Source organism: Eleutherodactylus coqui, chromosome 8, assembly GCF_035609145.1.
Source record: "Eleutherodactylus coqui strain aEleCoq1 chromosome 8, aEleCoq1.hap1, whole genome shotgun sequence".
NCBI classification, from domain to species: domain Eukaryota; kingdom Metazoa; phylum Chordata; class Amphibia; order Anura; family Eleutherodactylidae; genus Eleutherodactylus; species Eleutherodactylus coqui.
Window position 1 is genome coordinate 27,047,359 of NC_089844.1, and position 26,682 is coordinate 27,074,040.

A 26,682-nucleotide genomic window follows, 5' to 3' on the forward strand; every position below is an offset into this window, starting at 1 on the left:
TTGGATTCCGTACATAAAATTTGGAGGCTAATTCTTTTGCACATAGAATTGAAAAATCGAGTTGGGACCCATTAGCTTTTCCTATTTATGACATAATCAATGCTCGTGCCAAATTTCACGTTTCTATGACACTGGAAAGTGAGAACAATGCATTCCGTACGTAAAATTTTGACGCTAATTCTTTTGCACATAGAATTGAATAATCGAGTTAGGACCCATTAGCTTTTCCTATTTATGACATAATCAATGCTCGTGCCAAATTTCACGTTTCTATGACACTGGAAAGTGAGAAAAATACATTCCGTACGTAAAATTTTGACGCTAATTCTTTTGCGCATAGAATTGAATAATCGAGTTGGGACCCATTAGTTTTTCCTATTTAGAACATATTCAATGCCCGTGCCAAATTTTAAGTTTCTATGTGAGAAAATTGGATTGTGTACGTAAAATTTGGACGCTAATTCTTTTGCGCATAGAATTGAATAATCGAGTTGGGACCCATTAGCTTTTCCTATTTATGACATAATCAATGCTCGTGCCAAATTTCAAGTTTCTATGTGAGAAAATTGGATTCCGTACGTAAAATTTGGAGGCTAATTCTTTTGCACATAGAATTGAATAATCGAGTTGGGACCCATTAGCTTTTCCTATTTATGACATAATCAATGCCCGTGCCAAATTTCAAGTTTCTATGTGAGAAAATTGGATTCCGTACGTAAAATTTGGAGGCTAATTCTTTTGCACATAGAATTGAATAATCGAGTTGGGACCCATTAGCTTTTCCTATTTATGACATAATCAATGCTCGTGCCAAATTTCACGTTTCTATGACACTGGAAAGTGAGAACAATGCATTCCGTACGTAAAATTTTGACGCTAATTCTTTTGCACATAGAATTGAATAATCGAGTTAGGACCCATTAGCTTTTCCTATTTATGACATAATCAATGCTCGTGCCAAATTTCACGTTTCTATGACACTGGAAAGTGAGAAAAATACATTCCGTACGTAAAATTTTGACGCTAACTCTTTTGCGCATAGAATTGAATAATCGAGTTGGGACCCATTAGTTTTTACTATTTAGAACATATTCAATGCCCGTGCCAAATTTTACGTTTCTATGTGAGAAAATTGGATTGTGCACGTAAAATTTGGACGCTAATTCTTTTGCGCATAGAATTGAATAATCGAGTTGGGACCCATTAGCTTTTCCTATTTATGACATAATCAATGCTCGTGCCAAATTTCAAGTTTCTATGTGAGAAAATTGGATTCCGTACGTAAAATTTGGAGGCTAATTCTTTTGCACATAGAATTGAATAATCGAGTTGGGACCCATTAGCTTTTCCTATTTTTGACATAATCAATGCTCGTGCCAAATTTTAAGTTTCTATGACACTGGAAAGTGAGAAAAATACATTTCGTACGTAAAATTTTGACGCTAATTCTTTTGCGCATAGAATTGAATAATCGAGTTGAGACCCATTAGTTTTTCCTATTTAGAACATATTCAATGCCCGTGCCAAATTTTAAGTTTCTATGTGAGAAAATTGGATTGTGTACGTAAAATTTGGACGCTAATTCTTTTGCGCATAGAACTGAATAATCGAGTTGGGACCCATTAGCTTTTCCTATTTATGACATAATCAATGCTCGTGCCAAATTTCAAGTTTCTATGTGAGAAAATTGGATTCCGTACATAAAATTTGGAGGCTAATTCTTTTGCACATAGAATTGAATAATCGAGTTGGACCCATTAGCTTTTCCTATTTATGACATAATCAATGCTAGTGCCAAATTTCACGTTTCTATGACACTGGAAAGTGAGAAAAATACATTCTGTACGTAAAATTTTGACGCTAATTCTTTTGCGCATAGAATTGAATAATCGAGTTGGGACCCATTAGTTTTTCCTATTTAGAACATATTCAAAGCCCGTGCCAAGTTTTACGTTTCTATGTGAGAAAATTGGATTGTGCACGTAAAATTTGGACGCTAATTCTTTTGCGCATAGAATTGAATAATCGAGTTGGGAACCATTAGCTTTTCCTATTTATGACATAATCAATGCTCGTGCCAAATTTCAAGTTTCTATGTGAGAAAATTGGATTCCGTACGTAAAATTTGGAGGCTAATTCTTTTGCACATAGAATTGAATAATCGAGTTGGGACCCATTAGCTTTTCCTATTTATGACATAATCAATGCTCGTGCCAAATTTCAAGTTTCTATGTGAGAAAATTGGATTCCGTACGTAAAATTTGAAGGCTAATTCTTTTGCACATAGAATTGAATAATCGAGTTAGGACCCATTAGCTTTTCTTATTTATGACATAATCAATGCCCGTGCAAAATTTTAAGTTTCTATGTGAGAAAATTACATTCCGTAAGTAACATTTGGACGCTAATTCTTTTGCGCATAGAATTAAATAACGGAGTTGGGACCCATTAGCTTTTCCTATTTATGACAAAATCAATGCCCGTGCCAAATTTTAAGTTTCTATGTGAGAAAATTACATTCCATACGTAAAACTTGGACGCTAATTCTTTTGTGCCTAGAATTTAATAACGGAGTTGGGACCCTTTAGCTTTTCCTATTTATGACATAATCAATGCCCGTGCCAAATTTCAAGTTTCTATGTGAGAAAATTGGATTCCGTATATAAAATTTGGAGGCTAATTCTTTTGCACATAGAATTGAAAAATCGAGTTGGGACCCATTAGCTTTTCCTATTTATGACATAATCAATGCTCGTGCCAAATTTCACATTTCTATGACACTGGAAAGTGAGAACAATGCATTCCGTACGTAAAATTTTGACGCTAATTCTTTTGCACATAGAATTGAATAATCGAGTTAGGACCCATTAGCTTTTCCTATTTATGACATAATCAATGCTCGTGCCAAATTTCACGTTTCTATGACACTGGAAAGTGAGAAAAATACATTCCGTACGTAAAATTTTGACGCTAATTCTTTTGCGCATAGAATTGAATAATCGAGTTGGGACCCATTAGTTTTTCCTATTTAGAACATATTCAATGCCCGTGCCAAATTTTAAGTTTCTATGTGAGAAAATTGGATTGTGTACGTAAAATTTGGACGCTAATTCTTTTGCGCATAGAATTGAATAATCGAGTTGGGACCCATTAGCTTTTCCTATTTATGACATAATCAATGCTCGTGCCAAATTTCAAGTTTCTATGTGAGAAAAATGCATTCCGTACATAAAATTTGGAGGCTAATTCTTTTGCACATAGAATTGAATAATCGAGTTGGACCCATTAGCTTTTCCTATTTATGACATAATCAATGCTCGTGCCAAATTTCATGTTTCTATGACACTGGAAAGTGAGAAAAATACATTCCGTTCGTAAAATTTTGACGCTAACTCTTTTGCGCATAGAATTGAATAATCGAGTTGGGACCCATTAGTTTTTCCTATTTAGAACATATTCAATGCCCGTGCCAAATTTTACGTTTCTATGTGAGAAAATTGGATTGTGTACGTAAAATTTGGACGCTAATTCTTTTGCGCATAGAATTGAATAATCGAGTTGGGACCCATTAGCTTTTCCCATTTATGACATAATCAATGCTCGTGCCAAATTTCAAGTTTCTATGTGAGAAAATTGGATTCCGTACGTAAAAATGGGAGGCTAATTCTTTTGCACATAGAATTGAATAATCGAGTTGGGACCCATTAGCTTTTCCTATTTATGACATAATCAATGCTCGTGCCAAATTTCAAGTTTCTATGTGAGAAAATTGGATTCCGTACGTAAAATTTGAAGGCTAATTCTTTTGGACATAGAATTGAATAATCGAGTTAGGACCCATTAGCTTTTCTTATTTATGACATAATCAATGCCCGTGCGAAATTTTAAGTTTCTATGTGAGAAAATTACATTCCGTAAGTAACATTTGGACGCTAATTCTTTTGCGCATAGAATTAAATAACGGAGTTGGGACCCTTTAGCTTTTCCTATTTATGACAAAATCAATGCCCGTGCCAAATTTTAAGTTTCTATGTGAGAAAATTACATTCCATACGTAAAACTTGGACGCTAATTCTTTTGTGCCTAGAATTAAATAACGGAGTTGGGACCCTTTAGCTTTTCCTATTTATGACATAATCAATGCCCGTGCCAAATTTCAAGTTTCTATGTGAGAAAATTGGATTCCGTATATAAAATTTGGAGGCTAATTCTTTTGCACATAGAATTGAAAAATCGAGTTGGGACCCATTAGCTTTTCCTATTTATGACATAATCAATGCTCGTGCCAAATTTCACGTTTCTATGACACTGGAAAGTGAGAAAAATACATTCCGTATGTAAAATTTTGACGCTAACTCTTTTGCGCATAGAATTGAATAATCGAGTTGGGACCCCTTAGTTTTTCCTATTTAGAACATATTCAATGCCCGTGCCAAATTTTACGTTTCTATGTGAGAAAATTGGATTGTGTACGTAAAATTTGGGCGCTAATTCTTTTGCGCATAGAATTGAATAATCGAGTTGGGACCCATTAGCTTTTCCTATTTATGACATAATCAATGCTCGTGCCAAATTTCAAGTTTCTATGTGAGAAAATTGGATTCCCTACGTAAAATTTGGAGGCTAATTCTTTTGCACATAGAATTGAATAATCGAGTTGGGACCCATTAGCTTTTCCTATTTATGACATAATCAATGCTCGCGCCAAATTTCAAGTTTCCATGTGAGAAAATTGGATTCCGTACGTAAAATTTGAAGGCTAATTCTTTTGCACATAGAATTGAATAATCGAGTTAGGACCCATTAGCTTTTCTTATTTATGACATAATCAATGCCCGTGCCAAATTTTAAGTTTCTATGTGAGAAAATTACATTCCGTACGTAACATTTGGACGCTAATTCTTTTGCGCATAGAATTAAATAACGGAGTTGGGACCCATTAGCTTTTCCTATTTATGACAAAATCAATGCCCGTGCCAAATTTTAAGTTTCTATGTGAGAAAATTACATTCCATACGTAAAACTTGGACGCTAATTCTTTTGTGCCTAGAATTAAATAACGGAGTTGGGACCCTTTAGCTTTTCCTATTTATGACATAATCAATGCCCGTGCCAAATTTCAAGTTTCTATGTGAGAAAATTGGATTCCGTACATAAAATTTGGAGGCTAATTCTTTTGCACATAGAATTGAAAAATCGAGTTGGGACCCATTAGCTTTTCCTATTTATGACATAATCAATGCTCGTGCCAAATTTCACGTTTCTATGACACTGGAAAGTGAGAACAATGCATTCCGTACGTTAAATTTTGACGCTAATTCTTTTGCACATAGAATTGAAAAATCGAGTTAGGACCCATTAGCTTTTCCTATTTATGACATAATCAATGCTCGTGCCAAATTTCACGTTTCTATGACACTGGAAAGTGAGAAAAATACATTCCGTACGTAAAATTTTGACGCTAATTCTTTTGCGCATAGAATTGAATAATCGAGTTGGGACCCATTAGTTTTTCCTATTTAGAACATATTCAATGCCCGTGCCAAATTTTAAGTTTCAATGTGAGAAAATTGGATTGTGTACGTAAAATTTGGACGCTAATTGTTTTGCGCATAGAATTAAATAACGGAGTTGGGACCCATTAGCTTTTCCTATTTATGACATAATCAATGCCCGTGCCAAATTTTAAGTTTCTATGTGAGAAAATTACATTCCATACGTAAAACTTGGACGCTAATTCTTTTGTGCCTAGAATTAAATAACGGAGTTGGGACCCTTTAGCTTTTCCTATTTATGACATAATCAATGCCCGTGCCAAATTTCAAGTTTCTATGTGAGAAAATTGGATTCCGTACAAAAAATTTGGAGGCTAATTCTTTTGCACATAGAATTGAAAAATCGAGTTGGGACCGATTAGCTTTTCCTATTTATGACATAATCAATGCTCGTGCCAAATTTCAAGTTTCTATGTGAGAAAATTGGATTCCGTACGTAAAATTTGGACGCTAATTCTTTTGCACATAGAATTGAATAATCGAGTTGGACCCATTAGCTTTTCCTATTTATGACATAATCAATGCTAGTGCCAAATTTCACGTTTCTATGACACTGGAAAGTGAGAAAAATACATTCTGTACGTAAAATTTTGAAGCTAATTCTTTTGCGCATAGAATTGAATAATCGAGTTGGGACCCATTAGTTTTTCCTATTTAGAACATATTCAAAGCCCGTGCCAAGTTTTACGTTTCTATGTGAGAAAATTGGATTGTGCACGTAAAATTTGGACGCTAATTCTTTTGCGCATAGAATTGAATAATCGAGTTGGGAACCATTAGCTTTTCCTATTTATGACATAATCAATGCTCGTGCCAAATTTCAAGTTTCTATGTGAGAAAATTGGATTCCGTACGTAAAATTTGGAGGCTAATTCTTTTGCACATAGAATTGAATAATCGAGTTGGGACCCATTAGCTTTTCCTATTTATGACATAATCAATGCTCGTGCCAAATTTCAAGTTTCTATGTGAGAAAATTGGATTCCGTACGTAAAATTTGAAGGCTAATTCTTTTGCACATAGAATTGAATAATCGAGTTAGGACCCATTAGCTTTTCTTATTTATGACATAATCAATGCCCGTGCAAAATTTTAAGTTTCTATGTGAGAAAATTACATTCCGTAAGTAACATTTGGACGCTAATTCTTTTGCGCATAGAATTAAATAACGGAGTTGGGACCCATTAGCTTTTCCTATTTATGACAAAATCAATGCCCGTGCCAAATTTTAAGTTTCTATGTGAGAAAATTACATTCCATACGTAAAACTTGGACGCTAATTCTTTTGTGCCTAGAATTAAATAACGGAGTTGGGACCCTTTAGCTTTTCCTATTTATGACATAATCAATGCCCGTGCCAAATTTCAAGTTTCTATGTGAGAAAATTGGATTCCGTATATAAAATTTGGAGGCTAATTCTTTTGCACATAGAATTGAATAATCGAGTTGGGACCCATTAGCTTTTCCTATTTATGACATAATCAATGCTCGCGCCAAATTTCAAGTTTCCATGTGAGAAAATTGGATTCCGTACGTAAAATTTGAAGGCTAATTCTTTTGCACATAGAATTGAATAATCGAGTTAGGACCCATTAGCTTTTCTTATTTATGACATAATCAATGCCCGTGCCAAATTTTAAGTTTCTATGTGAGAAAATTACATTCCGTACGTAACATTTGGGCGCTAATTCTTTTGCGCATAGAATTAAATAACGGAGTTGGGACCCATTAGCTTTTCCTATTTATGACAAAATCAATGCCCGTGCCAAATTTTAAGTTTCTATGTGAGAAAATTACATTCCATACGTAAAACTTGGACGCTAATTCTTTTGTGCCTAGAATTAAATAACGGAGTTGGGACCCTTTAGCTTTTCCTATTTATGACATAATCAATGCCCGTGCCAAATTTCAAGTTTCTATGTGAGAAAATTGGATTCCGTACATAAAATTTGGAGGCTAATTCTTTTGCACATAGAATTGAAAAATCGAGTTGGGACCCATTAGCTTTTCCTATTTATGACATAATCAATGCTCGTGCCAAATTTCACATTTCTATGACACTGGAAAGTGAGAACAATGCATTCCGTACGTTAAATTTTGACGCTAATTCTTTTGCACATAGAATTGAATAATCGAGTTAGGACCCATTAGCTTTTCCTATTTATGACATAATCAATGCTCGTGCCAAATTTCACGTTTCTATGACACTGGAAAGTGAGAAAAATACATTCCGTACGTAAAATTTTGACGCTAATTCTTTTGCGCATAGAATTGAATAATCGAGTTGGGACCCATTAGCTTTTCCTATTTATGACATAATCAATGCTCGTGCCAAATTTCATGTTTCTATGACACTGGAAAGTGAGAAAAATACATTCCGTTCGTAAAATTTTGACGCTAACTCTTTTGCGCATAGAATTGAATAATCGAGTTGGGACCCATTAGTTTTTCCTATTTAGAACATATTCAATGCCCGTGCCAAATTTTACGTTTCTATGTGAGAAAATTGGATTGTGTACGTAAAATTTGGGCGCTAATTCTTTTGCGCATAGAATTGAATAATCGAGTTGGGACCCATTAGCTTTTCCTATTTATGACATAATCAATGCTCGTGCCAAATTTCAAGTTTCTATGTGAGAAAATTGGATTCCCTACGTAAAATTTGGAGGCTAATTCTTTTGCACATAGAATTGAATAATCGAGTTGGGACCCATTAGCTTTTCCTATTTATGACATAATCAATGCTCGCGCCAAATTTCAAGTTTCCATGTGAGAAAATTGGATTCCGTACGTAAAATTTGAAGGCTAATTCTTTTGCACATAGAATTGAATAATCGAGTTAGGACCCATTAGCTTTTCTTATTTATGACATAATCAATGCCCGTGCCAAATTTTAAGTTTCTATGTGAGAAAATTACATTCCGTACGTAACATTTGGACGCTAATTCTTTTGCGCATAGAATTAAATAACGGAGTTGGGACCCATTAGCTTTTCCTATTTATGACAAAATCAATGCCCGTGCCAAATTTTAAGTTTCTATGTGAGAAAATTACATTCCATACGTAAAACTTGGACGCTAATTCTTTTGTGCCTAGAATTAAATAACGGAGTTGGGACCCTTTGGCTTTTCCTATTTATGACATAATCAATGCCCGTGCCAAATTTCAAGTTTCTATGTGAGAAAATTGGATTCCGTACATAAAATTTGGAGGCTAATTCTTTTGCACATAGAATTGAAAAATCGAGTTGGGACCCATTAGCTTTTCCTATTTATGACATAATCAATGCTCGTGCCAAATTTCACGTTTCTATGACACTGGAAAGTGAGAACAATGCATTCCGTACGTTAAATTTTGACGCTAATTCTTTTGCACATAGAATTGAAAAATCGAGTTAGGACCCATTAGCTTTTCCTATTTATGACATAATCAATGCTCGTGCCAAATTTCACGTTTCTATGACACTGGAAAGTGAGAAAAATACATTCCGTACGTAAAATTTTGACGCTAATTCTTTTGCGCATAGAATTGAATAATCGAGTTGGGACCCATTAGTTTTTCCTATTTAGAACATATTCAATGCCCGTGCCAAATTTTAAGTTTCAATGTGAGAAAATTGGATTGTGTACGTAAAATTTGGACGCTAATTGTTTTGCGCATAGAATTAAATAACGGAGTTGGGACCCATTAGCTTTTCCTATTTATGACATAATCAATGCCCGTGCCAAATTTTAAGTTTCTATGTGAGAAAATTACATTCCATACGTAAAACTTGGACGCTAATTCTTTTGTGCCTAGAATTAAATAACGGAGTTGGGACCCTTTAGCTTTTCCTATTTATGACATAATCAATGCCCGTGCCAAATTTCAAGTTTCTATGTGAGAAAATTGGATTCCGTACAAAAAATTTGGAGGCTAATTCTTTTGCACATAGAATTGAAAAATCGAGTTGGGACCCATTAGCTTTTCCTATTTATGACATAATCAATGCTCGTGCCAAATTTCAAGTTTCTATGTGAGAAAATTGGATTCCGTACGTAAAATTTGGACGCTAATTCTTTTGCACATAGAATTGAATAATCGAGTTGGACCCATTAGCTTTTCCTATTTATGACATAATCAATGCTAGTGCCAAATTTCACGTTTCTATGACACTGGAAAGTGAGAAAAATACATTCTGTACGTAAAATTTTGACGCTAATTCTTTTGCGCATAGAATTGAATAATCGAGTTGGGACCCATTAGTTTTTCCTATTTAGAACATATTCAAAGCCCGTGCCAAGTTTTACGTTTCTATGTGAGAAAATTGGATTGTGCACGTAAAATTTGGACGCTAATTCTTTTGCGCATAGAATTGAATAATCGAGTTGGGAACCATTAGCTTTTCCTATTTATGACATAATCAATGCTCGTGCCAAATTTCAAGTTTCTATGTGAGAAAATTGGATTCCGTACGTAAAATTTGGAGGCTAATTCTTTTGCACATAGAATTGAATAATCGAGTTGGGACCCATTAGCTTTTCCTATTTATGACATAATCAATGCTCGTGCCAAATTTCAAGTTTCTATGTGAGAAAATTGGATTCCGTACGTAAAATTTGAAGGCTAATTCTTTTGCACATAGAATTGAAAAATCGAGTTAGGACCCATTAGCTTTTCTTATTTATGACATAATCAATGCCCGTGCAAAATTTTAAGTTTCTATGTGAGAAAATTACATTCCGTAAGTAACATTTGGACGCTAATTCTTTTGCGCATAGAATTAAATAACGGAGTTGGGACCCATTAGCTTTTCCTATTTATGACAAAATCAATGCCCGTGCCAAATTTTAAGTTTCTATGTGAGAAAATTACATTCCATACGTAAAACTTGGACGCTAATTCTTTTGTGCCTAGAATTAAATAACGGAGTTGGGACCCTTTAGCTTTTCCTATTTATGACATAATCAATGCCCGTGCCAAATTTCAAGTTTCTATGTGAGAAAATTGGATTCCGTATATAAAATTTGGAGGCTAATTCTTTTGCACATAGAATTGAATAATCGAGTTGGGACCCATTAGCTTTTCCTATTTATGACATAATCAATGCTCGCGCCAAATTTCAAGTTTCCATGTGAGAAAATTGGATTCCGTACGTAAAATTTGAAGGCTAATTCTTTTGCACATAGAATTGAATAATCGAGTTAGGACCCATTAGCTTTTCTTATTTATGACATAATCAATGCCCGTGCCAAATTTTAAGTTTCTATGTGAGAAAATTACATTCCGTACGTAACATTTGGGCGCTAATTCTTTTGCGCATAGAATTAAATAACGGAGTTGGGACCCATTAGCTTTTCCTATTTATGACAAAATCAATGCCCGTGCCAAATTTTAAGTTTCTATGTGAGAAAATTACATTCCATACGTAAAACTTGGACGCTAATTCTTTTGTGCCTAGAATTAAATAACGGAGTTGGGACCCTTTAGCTTTTCCTATTTATGACATAATCAATGCCCGTGCCAAATTTCAAGTTTCTATGTGAGAAAATTGGATTCCGTACATAAAATTTGGAGGCTAATTCTTTTGCACATAGAATTGAAAAATCGAGTTGGGACCCATTAGCTTTTCCTATTTATGACATAATCAATGCTCGTGCCAAATTTCACATTTCTATGACACTGGAAAGTGAGAACAATGCATTCCGTACGTTAAATTTTGACGCTAATTCTTTTGCACATAGAATTGAATAATCGAGTTAGGACCCATTAGCTTTTCCTATTTATGACATAATCAATGCTCGTGCCAAATTTCACGTTTCAATGACACTGGAAAGTGAGAAAAATACATTCCGTACGTAAAATTTTGACGCTAATTCTTTTGCGCATAGAATTGAATAATCGAGTTGGGACCCATTAGTTTTTCCTATTTAGAACATATTCAATGCCCGTGCCAAATTTTAAGTTTCTATGTGAGAAAATTGGATTGTGTACGTAAAATTTGGACGCTAATTCTTTTGCGCATAGAATTGAATAATCGAGTTGGGACCCATTAGCTTTTCCTATTTATGACATAATCAATGCTCGTGCCAAATTTCAAGTTTCTATGTGAGAAAATTGGATTCCGTACATAAAATTTGGAGGCTAATTCTTTTGCACATAGAATTGAATAATCGAGTTGGACCCATTAGCTTTTCCTATTTATGACATAATCAATGCTCGTGCCAAATTTCATGTTTCTATGACACTGGAAAGTGAGAAAAATACATTCCGTTCGTAAAATTTTGACGCTAACTCTTTTGCGCATAGAATTGAATAATCGAGTTGGGACCCATTAGTTTTTCCTATTTAGAACATATTCAATGCCCGTGCCAAATTTTACGTTTCTATGTGAGAAAATTGGATTGTGTACGTAAAATTTGGACGCTAATTCTTTTGCGCATAGAATTGAATAATCGAGTTGGGACCCATTAGCTTTTCCTATTTATGACATAATCAATGCTCGTGCCAAATTTCAAGTTTCTATGTGAGAAAATTGGATTCCGTACGTAAAAATGGGAGGCTAATTCTTTTGCACATAGAATTGAATAATCGAGTTGGGACCCGTTAGCTTTTCCTATTTATGACATAATCAATGCTCGTGCCAAATTTCAAGTTTCTATGTGAGAAAATTGGATTCCGTACGTAAAATTTGAAGGCTAATTCTTTTGGACATAGAATTGAATAATCGAGTTAGGACCCATTAGCTTTTCTTATTTATGACATAATCAATGCCCGTGCGAAATTTTAAGTTTCTATGTGAGAAAATTACATTCCGTAAGTAACATTTGGACGCTAATTCTTTTGCGCATAGAATTAAATAACGGAGTTGGGACCCTTTAGCTTTTCCTATTTATGACAAAATCAATGCCCGTGCCAAATTTTAAGTTTCTATGTGAAAAAATAACATTCCATACGTAAAACTTGGACGCTAATTCTTTTGTGCCTAGAATTAAATAACGGAGTTGGGACCCTTTAGCTTTTCCTATTTATGACATAATCAATGCCCGTGCCAAATTTCAAGTTTCTATGTGAGAAAATTGGATTCCGTATATAAAATTTGGAGGCTAATTCTTTTGCACATAGAATTGAAAAATCGAGTTGGGACCCATTAGCTTTTCCTATTAATGACGTAATCAATGCTCATGCCAAATTTCACGTTTCTATGACACTGGAAAGTGAGAACAATGCATTCCGTACGTAAAATTTTGACGCTAATTCTTTTGCGCATAGAATTGAATAATCGAGTTGGGACCCATTAGTTTTTCCTATTTAGAACATATTCAATGCCCGTGCCAAATTTTAAGTTTCTATGTGAGAAAATTGGATTGTGTACGTAAAATTTGGACGCTAATTCTTTTGCGCATAGAATTGAATAATGGAGTTGGGACCCATTAGCTTTTCCTATTTATGCCATAATCAATGCTCGTGCCAAATTTGAAGTTTCTATGTGAGAAAATTGGATTCCGTATGTAAAATTTGGAGGCTAATTCTTTTGCACATAGAATTGAATAATCGAGTTGGGACCCATTAGCTTTTCCTATTTTTGACATAATCAATGCTCGTGCCAAATTTCACGTTTCTATTACACTGGAAAGTGAGAAAAATACATTCCGTACGTAAAATTTTGACGCTAATTCTTTTGCGCATAGAATTGAATAATCGAGTTGGGACCCATTAGCTTTTCCTATTTATGACATAATCAATGCTCGTGCCAAATTTCAAGTTTCTATGTGAGAAAATTGGATTCCGTACATAAAATTTGGAGGCTAATTCTTTTGCACATAGAATTGAATAATCGAGTTGGACCCATTAGCTTTTGCTATTTATGACATAATCAATGCTCGTGCCAAATTTCACGTTTCTATGACACTCGAAAGTGAGAAAAATACATTCCGTACGTAAAATTTTGACGCTAATTTTTTTGCGCATAGAATTGAATAATCGAGTTGGGACCTATTAGTTTTTCCTATTTAGGACATATTCAATGCCCGTGCCAAATTTTACGTTTCTATGTGAGAAAATTGGATTCTGTACGTAAAATTTGGACGCTAATTCTTTTGCGCATAGAATTGAATAATCGAGTTGGGACCCATTAGCTTTTCCTATTTATGACATAATCAATACTCGTGCCAAATTTCAAGTTTCTATGTGAGAAAAATGGATTCCGTACATAAAATTTGGAGGCTAATTCTTTTGCACATAGAATTGAATAATCGAGTTGGACCCATTAGCTTTTCCTATTTATGACATAATCAATGCTCGTGCCAAATTTCACGTTTCTATGACACTGGAAAGTGAGAAAAATACATTCCGTATGTAAAATTTTGACGCTAACTCTTTTGCGCATAGAGTTGAATAATCGAGTTGGGACCCCTTAGTTTTTCCTATTTAGAACATATTCAATGCCCGTGCCAAATTTTACGTTTCTATGTGAGAAAATTGGATTGTGTACGTAAAATTTGGGCGCTAATTCTTTTGCGCATAGAATTGAATAATCGAGTTGGGACCCATTAGCTTTTCCTATTTATGACATAATCAATGCTCGTGCCAAATTTCAAGTTTCTATGTGAGAAAATTGGATTCCCTACGTAAAATTTGGAGGCTAATTCTTTTGCACATAGAATTGAATAATCGAGTTGGGACTCATTAGCTTTTCCTATTTATGACATAATCAATGCTCGCGCCAAATTTCAAGTTTCCATGTGAGAAAATTGGATTCCGTACGTAAAATTTGAAGGCTAATTCTTTTGCACATAGAATTGAATAATCGAGTTAGGACCCATTAGCTTTTCTTATTTATGACATAATCAATGCCCGTGCCAAATTTTAAGTTTCTATGTGAGAAAATTACATTCCGTACGTAACATTTGGACGCTAATTCTTTTGCGCATAGAATTAAATAACGGAGTTGGGACCCATTAGCTTTTCCTATTTATGACAAAATCAATGCCCGTGCCAAATTTTAAGTTTCTATGTGAGAAAATTACATTCCATACGTAAAACTTGGACGCTAATTCCTTTGTGCCTAGAATTAAATAACGGAGTTGGGACCCTTTAGCTTTTCCTATTTATGACATAATCAATGCCCGTGCCAAATTTCAAGTTTCTATGTGAGAAAATTGGATTCCGTACATAAAATTTGGAGGCTAATTCTTTTGCACATAGAATTGAAAAATCGAGTTGGGACCCATTAGCTTTTCCTATTTATGACATAATCAATGCTCGTGCCAAATTTCACGTTTCTATGACACTGGAAAGTGAGAACAATGCATTCCGTACGTTAAATTTTGACGCTAATTCTTTTGCACATAGAATTGAAAAATCGAGTTAGGACCCATTAGCTTTTCCTATTTATGACATAATCAATGCTCGTGCCAAATTTCACGTTTCTATGACACTGGAAAGTGAGAAAAATACATTCCGTACGTAAAATTTTGACGCTAATTCTTTTGCGCATAGAATTGAATAATCGAGTTGGGACCCATTAGTTTTTCCTATTTAGAACATATTCAATGCCCGTGCCAAATTTTAAGTTTCAATGTGAGAAAATTGGATTGTGTACGTAAAATTTGGACGCTAATTGTTTTGCGCATAGAATTAAATAACGGAGTTGGGACCCATTAGCTTTTCCTATTTATGACATAATCAATGCCCGTGCCAAATTTTAAGTTTCTATGTGAGAAAATTACATTCCATACGTAAAACTTGGACGCTAATTCTTTTGTGCCTAGAATTAAATAACGGAGTTGGGACCCTTTAGCTTTTCCTATTTATGACATAATCAATGCCCGTGCCAAATTTCAAGTTTCTATGTGAGAAAATTGGATTCCGTACAAAAAATTTGGAGGCTAATTCTTTTGCACATAGAATTGAAAAATCGAGTTGGGACCCATTAGCTTTTCCTATTTATGACATAATCAATGCTCGTGCCAAATTTCAAGTTTCTATGTGAGAAAATTGGATTCCGTACGTAAAATTTGGACGCTAATTCTTTTGCACATAGAATTGAATAATCGAGTTGGACCCATTAGCTTTTCCTATTTATGACATAATCAATGCTAGTGCCAAATTTCACGTTTCTATGACACTGGAAAGTGAGAAAAATACATTCTGTACGTAAAATTTTGACGCTAATTCTTTTGCGCATAGAATTGAATAATCGAGTTGGGACCCATTAGTTTTTCCTATTTAGAACATATTCAAAGCCCGTGCCAAGTTTTACGTTTCTATGTGAGAAAATTGGATTGTGCACGTAAAATTTGGACGCTAATTCTTTTGCGCATAGAATTGAATAATCGAGTTGGGAACCATTAGCTTTTCCTATTTATGACATAATCAATGCTCGTGCCAAATTTCAAGTTTCTATGTGAGAAAATTGGATTCCGTACGTAAAATTTGGAGGCTAATTCTTTTGCACATAGAATTGAATAATCGAGTTGGGACCCATTAGCTTTTCCTATTTATGACATAATCAATGCTCGTGCCAAATTTCAAGTTTCTATGTGAGAAAATTGGATTCCGTACGTAAAATTTGAAGGCTAATTCTTTTGCACATAGAATTGAATAATCGAGTTAGGACCCATTAGCTTTTCTTATTTATGACATAATCAATGCCCGTGCAAAATTTTAAGTTTCTATGTGAGAAAATTACATTCCGTAAGTAACATTTGGACGCTAATTCTTTTGCGCATAGAATTAAATAACGGAGTTGGGACCCATTAGCTTTTCCTATTTATGACAAAATCAATGCCCGTGCCAAATTTTAAGTTTCTATGTGAGAAAATTACATTCCATACGTAAAACTTGGACGCTAATTCTTTTGTGCCTAGAATTAAATAACGGAGTTGGGACCCTTTAGCTTTTCCTATTTATGACATAATCAATGCCCGTGCCAAATTTCAAGTTTCTATGTGAGAAAATTGGATTCCGTATATAAAATTTGGAGGCTAATTCTTTTGCACATAGAATTGAATAATCGAGTTGGGACCCATTAGCTTTTCCTATTTATGACATAATCAATGCTCGCGCCAAATTTCAAGTTTCCATGTGAGAAAATTGGATTCCGTACGTAAAATTTGAAGGCTAATTCTTTTGCACATAGAATTGAATAATCGAGTTAGGACCCATTAGCTTTTCTTATTTATGACATAATCAATGCCCGTGCCAAATTTTAAGTTTCTATGTGAGAAAATTACATTCCGTACGTAACATTTGGACGCTAATTCTTTTGCGCATAGAATTAAATAACGGAGTTGGGACCCATTAGCTTTTCCTATTTATGACAAAATCAATGCCCGTGCCAAATTTTAAGTTTCTATGTGAGAAAATTACATTCCATACGTAAAACTTGGACGCTAATTCTTTTGTGCCTAGAATTAAATAACGGAGTTGGGACCCTTTAGCTTTTCCTATTTATGACATAATCAATGCCCGTGCCAAATTTCAAGTTTCTATGTGAGAAAATTGGATTCCGTACATAAAATTTGGAGGCTAATTCTTTTGCACATAGAATTGAAAAATCGAGTTGGGACCCATTAGCTTTTCCTATTTATGACATAATCAATGCTCGTGCCAAATTTCACATTTCTATGACACTGGAAAGTGAGAACAATGCATTCCGTACGTTAAATTTTGACGCTAATTCTTTTGCACATAGAATTGAATAATCGAGTTAGGACCCATTAGCTTTTCCTATTTATGACATAATCAATGCTCGTGCCAAATTTCACGTTTCTATGACACTGGAAAGTGAGAAAAATACATTCCGTACGTAAAATTTTGACGCTAATTCTTTTGCGCATAGAATTGAATAATCGAGTTGGGACCCATTAGTTTTTCCTATTTAGAACATATTCAATGCCCGTGCCAAATTTTAAGTTTCTATGTGAGAAAATTGGATTGTGTACGTAAAATTTGGACGCTAATTCTTTTGCGCATAGAATTGAATAATCGAGTTGGGACCCATTAGCTTTTCCTATTTATGACATAATCAATGCTCGTGCCAAATTTCAAGTTTCTATGTGAGAAAATTGGATTCCGTACATAAAATTTGGAGGCTAATTCTTTTGCACATAGAATTGAATAATCGAGTTGGACCCATTAGCTTTTCCTATTTATGACATAATCAATGCTCGTGCCAAATTTCATGTTTCTATGACACTGGAAAGTGAGAAAAATACATTCCGTTCGTAAAATTTTGACGCTAACTCTCTTGCGCATAGAATTGAATAATCGAGTTGGGACCCATTAGTTTTTCCTATTTAGAACATATTCAATGCCCGTGCCAAATTTTACGTTTCTATGTGAGAAAATTGGATTGTGTACGTAAAATTTGGACGCTAATTCTTTTGCGCATAGAATTGAATAATCGAGTTGGGACCCATTAGCTTTTCCTATTTATGACATAATCAATGCTCGTGCCAAATTTCAAGTTTCTATGTGAGAAAATTGGATTCCGTACGTAAAAATGGGAGGCTAATTCTTTTGCACATAGAATTGAATAATCGAGTTGGGACCCATTAGCTTTTCCTATTTATGACATAATCAATGCTCGTGCCAAATTTCAAGTTTCTATGTGAGAAAATTGGATTCCGTACGTAAAATTTGAAGGCTAATTCTTTTGGACATAGAATTGAATAATCGAGTTAGGACCCATTAGCTTTTCTTATTTATGACATAATCAATACCCGTGCGAAATTTTAAGTTTCTATGTGAGAAAATTACATTCCGTAAGTAACATTTGGACGCTAATTCTTTTGCGCATAGAATTAAATAACGGAGTTGGGACCCTTTAGCTTTTCCTATTTATGACAAAATCAATGCCCGTGCCAAATTTTAAGTTTCTATGTGAGAAAATTACATTCCATACGTAAAACTTGGACGCTAATTCTTTTGTGCCTAGAATTAAATAACGGAGTTGGGACCCTTTAGCTTTTCCTATTTATGACATAATCAATGCCCGTGCCAAATTTCAAGTTTCTATGTGAGAAAATTGGATTCCGTATATAAAATTTGGAGGCTAATTCTTTTGCACATAGAATTGAAAAATCGAGTTGGGACCCATTAGCTTTTCCTATTAATGACGTAATCAATGCTCATGCCAAATTTCACGTTTCTATGACACTGGAAAGTGAGAACAATGCATTCCGTACGTAAAATTTTGACGCTAATTCTTTTGCGCATAGAATTGAATAATCGAGTTGGGACCCATTAGTTTTTCCTATTTAGAACATATTCAATGCCCGTGCCAAATTTTAAGTTTCTATGTGAGAAAATTGGATTGTGTACGTAAAATTTGGACGCTAATTCTTTTGCGCATAGAATTGAATAATCGAGTTGGGACCCATTAGCTTTTCCTATTTATGCCATAATCAATGCTCGTGCCAAATTTGAAGTTTCTATGTGAGAAAATTGGATTCCGTATGTAAAATTTGGAGGCTAATTCTTTTGCACATAGAATTGAATAATCGAGTTGGGACCCATTAGCTTTTCCTATTTTTGACATAATCAATGCTCGTGCCAAATTTCACGTTTCTATGACACTGGAAAGTGAGAAAAATACATTCCGTACGTAAAATTTTGACGCTAATTCTTTTGCGCATAGAATTGAATAATCGAATTGGGACCCATTAGTTTTTCCTATTTAGAACATATTCAATGCCCGTGCCAAATTTTAATTTTCTATGTGAGAAAATTGGATTGTGTACGTAAAATTTGGACGCTAATTCTTTTGCGCATAGAATTGAATAATCGAGTTGGGACCCATTAGCTTTTCCTATTTATGACATAATCAATGCTCGTGCCAAATTTCAAGTTTCTATGTGAGAAAATTGGATTCCGTACATAAAATTTGGAGGCTAATTCTTTTGCACATAGAATTGAATAATCGAGTTGGACCCATTAGCTTTTCCTATTTATGACATAATCAATGCTCGTGCCAAATTTCACGTTTCTATGACACTCGAAAGTGAGAAAAATACATTCCGTATGTAAAATTTTGACGCTAATTTTTTTGCGCATAGAATTGAATAATCGAGTTGGGACCTATTAGTTTTTCCTATTTAGGACATATTCAATGCCCGTGCCAAATTTTACGTTTCTATGTGAGAAAATTGGATTCTGTACGTAAAATTTGGATGCTAATTCTTTTGCGCATAGAATTGAAAAATCGAGTTGGGACCCATTAGCTTTTCCTATTAATGACGTAATCAATGCTCATGCCAAATTTCACGTTTCTATGACACTGGAAAGTGAGAACAATGCATTCCGTACGTAAAATTTTGACGCTAATTCTTTTGCGCATAGAATTGAATAATCGAGTTGGGACCCATTAGTTTTTCCTATTTAGAACATATTCAATGCCCGTGCCAAATTTTAAGTTTCTATGTGAGAAAATTGGATTGTGTACGTAAAATTTGGACGCTAATTCTTTTGCGCATAGAATTGAATAATCGAGTTGGGACCCATTAGCTTTTCCTATTTATGCCATAATCAATGCTCGTGCCAAATTTGAAGTTTCTATGTGAGAAAATTGGATTCCGTATGTAAAATTTGGAGGCTAATTCTTTTGCGCATAGAATTAAATAACGGAGTTGGGACCCATTAGCTTTTCCTATTTATGACAAAATCAATGCCCGTGCCAAATTTTAAGTTTCTATGTGAGAAAATTACATTCCATACGTAAAACTTGGACGCTAATTCTTTTGTGCCTAGAATTAAATAACGGAGTTGGGACCCTTTAGCTTTTCCTATTTATGACATAATCAATGCCCGTGCCAAATTTCAAGTTTCTATGTGAGAAAATTGGATTCCGTACATAAAATTTGGAGGCTAATTCTTTTGCACATAGAATTGAAAAATCGAGTTGGGACCCATTAGCTTTTCCTATTTATGACATAATCAATGCTCGTGCCAAATTTCACGTTTCTATGACACTGGAAAGTGAGAACAATGCATTCCGTACGTTAAATTTTGACGCTAATTCTTTTGCACATAGAATTGAAAAATCGAGTTAGGACCCATTAGCTTTTCCTATTTATGACATAATCAATGCTCGTGCCAAATTTCACGTTTCTATGACACTGGAAAGTGAGAAAAATACATTCCGTACGTAAAATTTTGACGCTAATTCTTTTGCGCATAGAATTGAATAATCGAGTTGGGACCCATTAGTTTTTCCTATTTAGAACATATTCAATGCCCGTGCCAAATTTAAGTTTCAATGTGAGAAAATTGGATTGTGTACGTAAAATTTGGACGCTAATTGTTTTGCGCATAGAATTAAATAACGGAGTTGGGACCCATTAGCTTTTCCTATTTATGACATAATCAATGCCCGTGCCAAATTTTAAGCTTCTATGTGAGAAAATTACATTCCATACGTAAAACTTGGACGCTAATTCTTTTGTGCCTAGAATTAAATAACGGAGTTGGGACCCTTTAGCTTTTCCTATTTATGACATAATCAATGCCCGTGCCAAATTTCAAGTTTCTATGTGAGAAAATTGGATTCCGTACAAAAAATTTGGAGGCTAATTCTTTTGCACATAGAATTGAAAAATCGAGTTGGGACCCATTAGCTTTTCCTATTTATGACATAATCAATGCTCGTGCCAAATTTCAAGTTTCTATGTGAGAAAATTGGATTCCGTACGTAAAATTTGGACGCTAATTCTTTTGCACATAGAATTGAATAATCGAGTTGGGACCCATTAGCTTTTCCAATTTATGACATAATCAATGCTCGTGCCAAATTTCACGTTTCTATGACACTGGAAAGTGAGAAAAATACATTCCGTACGTAAAATTTGGAGGCTAATTCTTTTGCGCATAGAATTGAATAATCGAGTTGGGACCCATTAGTTTTTCCTATTTAGAACATATTCAATGCCCGTGCCAAATTTTAAGTTTCTATGTGAGAAAATTGGATTGTGTACGTAAAATTTGGACGCTAATTCTTTTGCGCATAGAATTGAATAATCGAGTTGGGACCCATTAGCTTTTCCTATTTATGACATAATCAATGCTCGTGCCAAATTTCAAGTTTCTATGTGAGAAAATTGGATTCCGTACATAAAATTTGGAGGCTAATTCTTTTGCACATAGAATTGAATAATCGAGTTGGACCCATTAGCTTTTCCTATTTATGACATAATCAATGCTCGTGCCAAATTTCACGTTTCTATGACACTCGAAAGTGAGAAAAATACATTCCGTAGGTAAATTTTTACGCTAATTCTTTTGCGCATAGAATTGAATAATCGAGTTGGGACCTATTAGTTTTTCCTATTTAGGACATATTCAATGCCCGTGCCAAATTTTACGTTTCTATGTGAGAAAATTGGATTCTGTACGTAAAATTTGGACGCTAATTCTGTTGCGCATAGAATTGAATAATCGAGTTGGGACCCATTAGCTTTTCCTATTTATGACATAATCAATGCTCGTGCCAAATTTCAAGTTTCTATGTGAGAAAATTGGATTCCGTACATAAAATTTGGAGGCTAATTCTTTTGCACATAGAATTGAATAATCGAGTTGGACCCATTAGCTTTTCCTATTTATGACATAATCAATGCTCGTGCCAAATTTCACGTTTCTATGACACTGGAAAGTGAGAAAAATACATTCCGTACGTAAAATTTTGACGCTAACTCTTTTGCGCATAGAATTGAATAATCGAGTTGGGACCCATTAGTTTTTACTATTTAGAACATATTCAATGCCCGTGCCAAATTTTACGTTTCTATGTGAGAAAATTGGATTGTGCACGTAAAATTTGGACGCTAATTCTTTTGCGCATAGAATTGAATAATCGAGTTGGGACCCATTAGCTTTTCCTATTTATGACATAATCAATGCTCGTGCCAAATTTCAAGTTTCTATGTGAGAAAATTGGATTCCCTACGTAAAATTTGGAGGCTAATTCTTTTGCACATAGAATTGAATAATCGAGTTGGGACCCATTAGCTTTTCCTATTTATGACATAATCAATGCTCGTGCCAAATTTCAAGTTTCCATGTGAGAAAATTGGATTCCATACGTAAAATTTGAAGGCTAATTCTTTTGCACATAGAATTGAATAATCGAGTTAGGACCCATTAGCTTTTCTTATTTATGACATAATCAATGTCCGTGCCAAATTTTAAGTTTCTATGTGAGAAAATTACATTCCGTACGTAACATTTGGACGCTAATTCTTTTGCGCATAGAATTAAATAACGGAGTTGGGACCCATTAGCTTTTCCTATTTATGACAAAATCAATGCCCGTGCCAAATTTTAAGTTTCTATGTGAGAAAATTACATTCCATACGTAAAACTTGGACGCTAATTCTTTTGTGCCTAGAATTAAATAACGGAGTTGGGACCCTTTAGCTTTTCCTATTTATGACATAATCAATGCCCGTGCCAAATTTCAAGTTTCTATGTGAGAAAATTGGATTCCGTACATAAAATTTGGAGGCTAATTCTTTTGCACATAGAATTGATAAATCGAGTTGGGACCCATTAGCTTTTCCTATTTATGACATAATCAATGCTCGTGCCAAATTTCACGTTTCTATGACACTGGAAAGTGAGAAGAATGCATTCCGTACGTAAAATTTTGACGCTAATTCTTTTGCACATAGAATTGAATAATCGAGTTAGGACCCATTAGCTTTTCCTATTTATGACATAATCAATGCTCGTGCCAAATTTCACGTTTCTATGACACTGGAAAGTGAGAAAAATACATTCCGTACGTAAAATTTTGACGCTAATTCTTTTGCGCATAGAATTGAATAATCGAGTTGGGACCCATTAGTTTTTCCTATTTAGAACATATTCAATGCCCGTGCCAAATTTTACGTTTCTATGTGAGAAAATTGGATTGTGTACGTAAAATTTGGACGCTAATTCTTTTGCGCATAGAATTGAATAATCGAGTTGGGACCCATTAGCTTTTCCTATTTATGACATAATCAATGCTCGTGCCAAATTTCAAGTTTCTATGTGAGAAAATTGGATTCCGTACGTAAAATTTGGAGGCTAATTCTTTTGCACATAGAATTGAATAATCGAGTTGGGACCCATTAGCTTTTCCTATTTATGACATAATCAATGCCCGTGCCAAATTTCAAGTTTCTATGTGAGAAAATTGGATTCCGTACATAAAATTTGGAGGCTAATTCTTCTGCACATAGAATTGAAAAATCGAGTTGGGACCCATTAGCTTTTCCTATTTATGACATAATCAATGCTCGTGCCAAATTTCACGTTTCTATGACACTGGAAAGTGAGAACAATGCATTCCGTACGTAAAATTTTGACGCTAATTCTTTTGCACATAGAATTGAATAATCGAGTTAGGACCCATTAGCTTTTCCTATTTATTACATAATCAATGCTCGTGCCAAATTTCACGTTTCTATGACACTGGAAAGTGAGAAAAATACATTCCGTACGTAAAATTTTGACGCTAACTCTTTTGCGCATAGAATTGAATAATCGAGTTGGGACCCATTAGTTTTTACTATTTAGAACATATTCAATGCCCGTGCCAAATTTTACGTTTCTATGTGAGAAAATTGGATTGTGCACGTAAAATTTGGACGCTAATTCTTTTGCGCATAGAATTGAATAATCGAGTTGGGACCCATTAGCTTTTCCTATTTATGACATAATCAATGCTCGTGCCAAATTTCAAGTTTCTATGTGAGAAAATTGGATTCCGTACGTAAAATTTGGAGGCTAATTCTTTTGCACATAGAATTGAATAATCGAGTTGGGACCCATTAGCTTTTCCTATTTTTGACATAATCAATGCTCGTGCCAAATTTCACGTTTCTATGACACTGGAAAGTGAGAAAAATACATTTCGTACGTAAAATTTTGACGCTAATTCTTTTGCGCATAGAATTGAATAATCGAGTTGGGACCCATTAGTTTTTCCTATTTAGAACATATTCAATGCCCGTGCCAAATTTTAAGTTTCTATGTGAGAAAATTGGATTGTGTACGTAAAATTTGGACGCTAATTCTTTTGCGCATAGAACTGAATAATCGAGTTGGGACCCATTAGCTTTTCCTATTTATGACATAATCAATGCTCGTGCCAAATTTCAAGTTTCTATGTGAGAAAATTGGATTCCGTACATAAAATTTGGAGGCTAATTCTTTTGCACATAGAATTGAATAATCGAGTTGGACCCATTAGCTTTTCCTATTTATGACATAATCAATGCTAGTGCCAAATTTCACGTTTCTATGACACTGGAAAGTGAGAAAAATACATTCTGTACGTAAAATTTTGACGCTAATTCTTTTGCGCATAGAATTGAATAATCGAGTTGGGACCCATTAGTTTTTCCTATTTAGAACATATTCAAAGCCCGTGCCAAGTTTTACGTTTCAATGTGAGAAAATTGGATTGTGCACGTAAAATTTGGACGCTCTTTCTTTTGCGCATAGAATTGAATAATCGAGTTGGGAACCATTAGCTTTTCCTATTTATGACATAATCAATGCTCGTGCCAAATTTCAAGTTTCTATGTGAGAAAATTGGATTCCGTACGTAAAATTTGGAGGCTAATTCTTTTGCACATAGAATTGAATAATCGAGTTAGGACCCATTAGCTTTTCTTATTTATGACATAATCAATGCCCGTGCAAAATTTTAAGTTTCTATGTGAGAAAATTACATTCCATACGTAAAACTTGGACGCTAATTCTTTTGTGCCTAGAATTAAATAACGGAGTTGGGACCCTTTAGCTTTTCCTATTTATGACATAATCAATGCCCGTGCCAAATTTCAAGTTTCTATGTGAGAAAATTGGATTCCGTATATAAAATTTGGAGGCTAATTCTTTTGCACATAGAATTGAAAAATCGAGTTGGGACCCATTAGCTTTTCCTATTTATGACATAATCAATGCTCGTGCCAAATTTCACATTTCTATGACACTGGAAAGTGAGAACAATGCATTCCGTACGTAAAATTTTGACGCTAATTCTTTTGCACATAGAATTGAATAATCGAGTTAGGACCCATTAGCTTTTCCTATTTATGACATAATCAATGCTCGTGCCAAATTTCACGTTTCTATGACACTGGAAAGTGAGAAAAATACATTCCGTACGTAAAATTTTGACGCTAATTCTTTTGCGCATAGAATTGAATAATCGAGTTGGGACCCATTAGTTTTTCCTATTTAGAACATATTCAATGCCCGTGCCAAATTTTAAGTTTCTATGTGAGAAAATTGGATTGTGTACGTAAAATTTGGACGCTAATTCTTTTGCGCATAGAATTGAATAATCGAGTTGGGACCTATTAGCTTTTCCTATTTATGACATAATCAATGCTCGTGCCAAATTTCAAGTTTCTATGTGAGAAAATTGGATTCCGTACATAAAATTTGGAGGCTAACTCTTTTGCACATAGAATTGAATAATCGAGTTGGACCCATTAGCTTTTCCTATTTATGACATAATCAATGCTCGTGCCAAATTTCATGTTTCTATGACACTGGAAAGTGAGAAAAATACATTCCGTTCGTAAAATTTTGACGCTAACTCTTTTGCGCATAGAATTGAATAATCGAGTTGGGACCCATTAGTTTTTCCTATTTAGAACATATTCAATGCCCGTGCCAAATTTTACGTTTCTATGTGAGAAAATTGGATTGTGTACGTAAAATTTGGACGCTAATTCTTTTGCGCATAGAATTGAATAATCGAGTTGGGACCCATTAGCTTTTCCCATTTATGACATAATCAATGCTCGTGCCAAATTTCAAGTTTCTATGTGAGAAAATTGGATTCCGTACGTAAAAATGGGAGGCTAATTCTTTTGCACATAGAATTGAATAATCGAGTTAGGACCCATTAGCTTTTCCTATTTATGACATAATCAATGCTCGTGCCAAATTTCAAGTTTCTATGTGAGAAAATTGGATTCCGTACGTAAAATTTGAAGGCTAATTCTTTTGGACATAGAATTGAATAATCGAGTTGGGACCCATTAGCTTTTCCCATTTATGACATAATCAATGCCCGTGCGAAATTTTAAGTTTCTATGTGAGAAAATTACATTCCGTAAGTAACATTTGGACGCTAATTCTT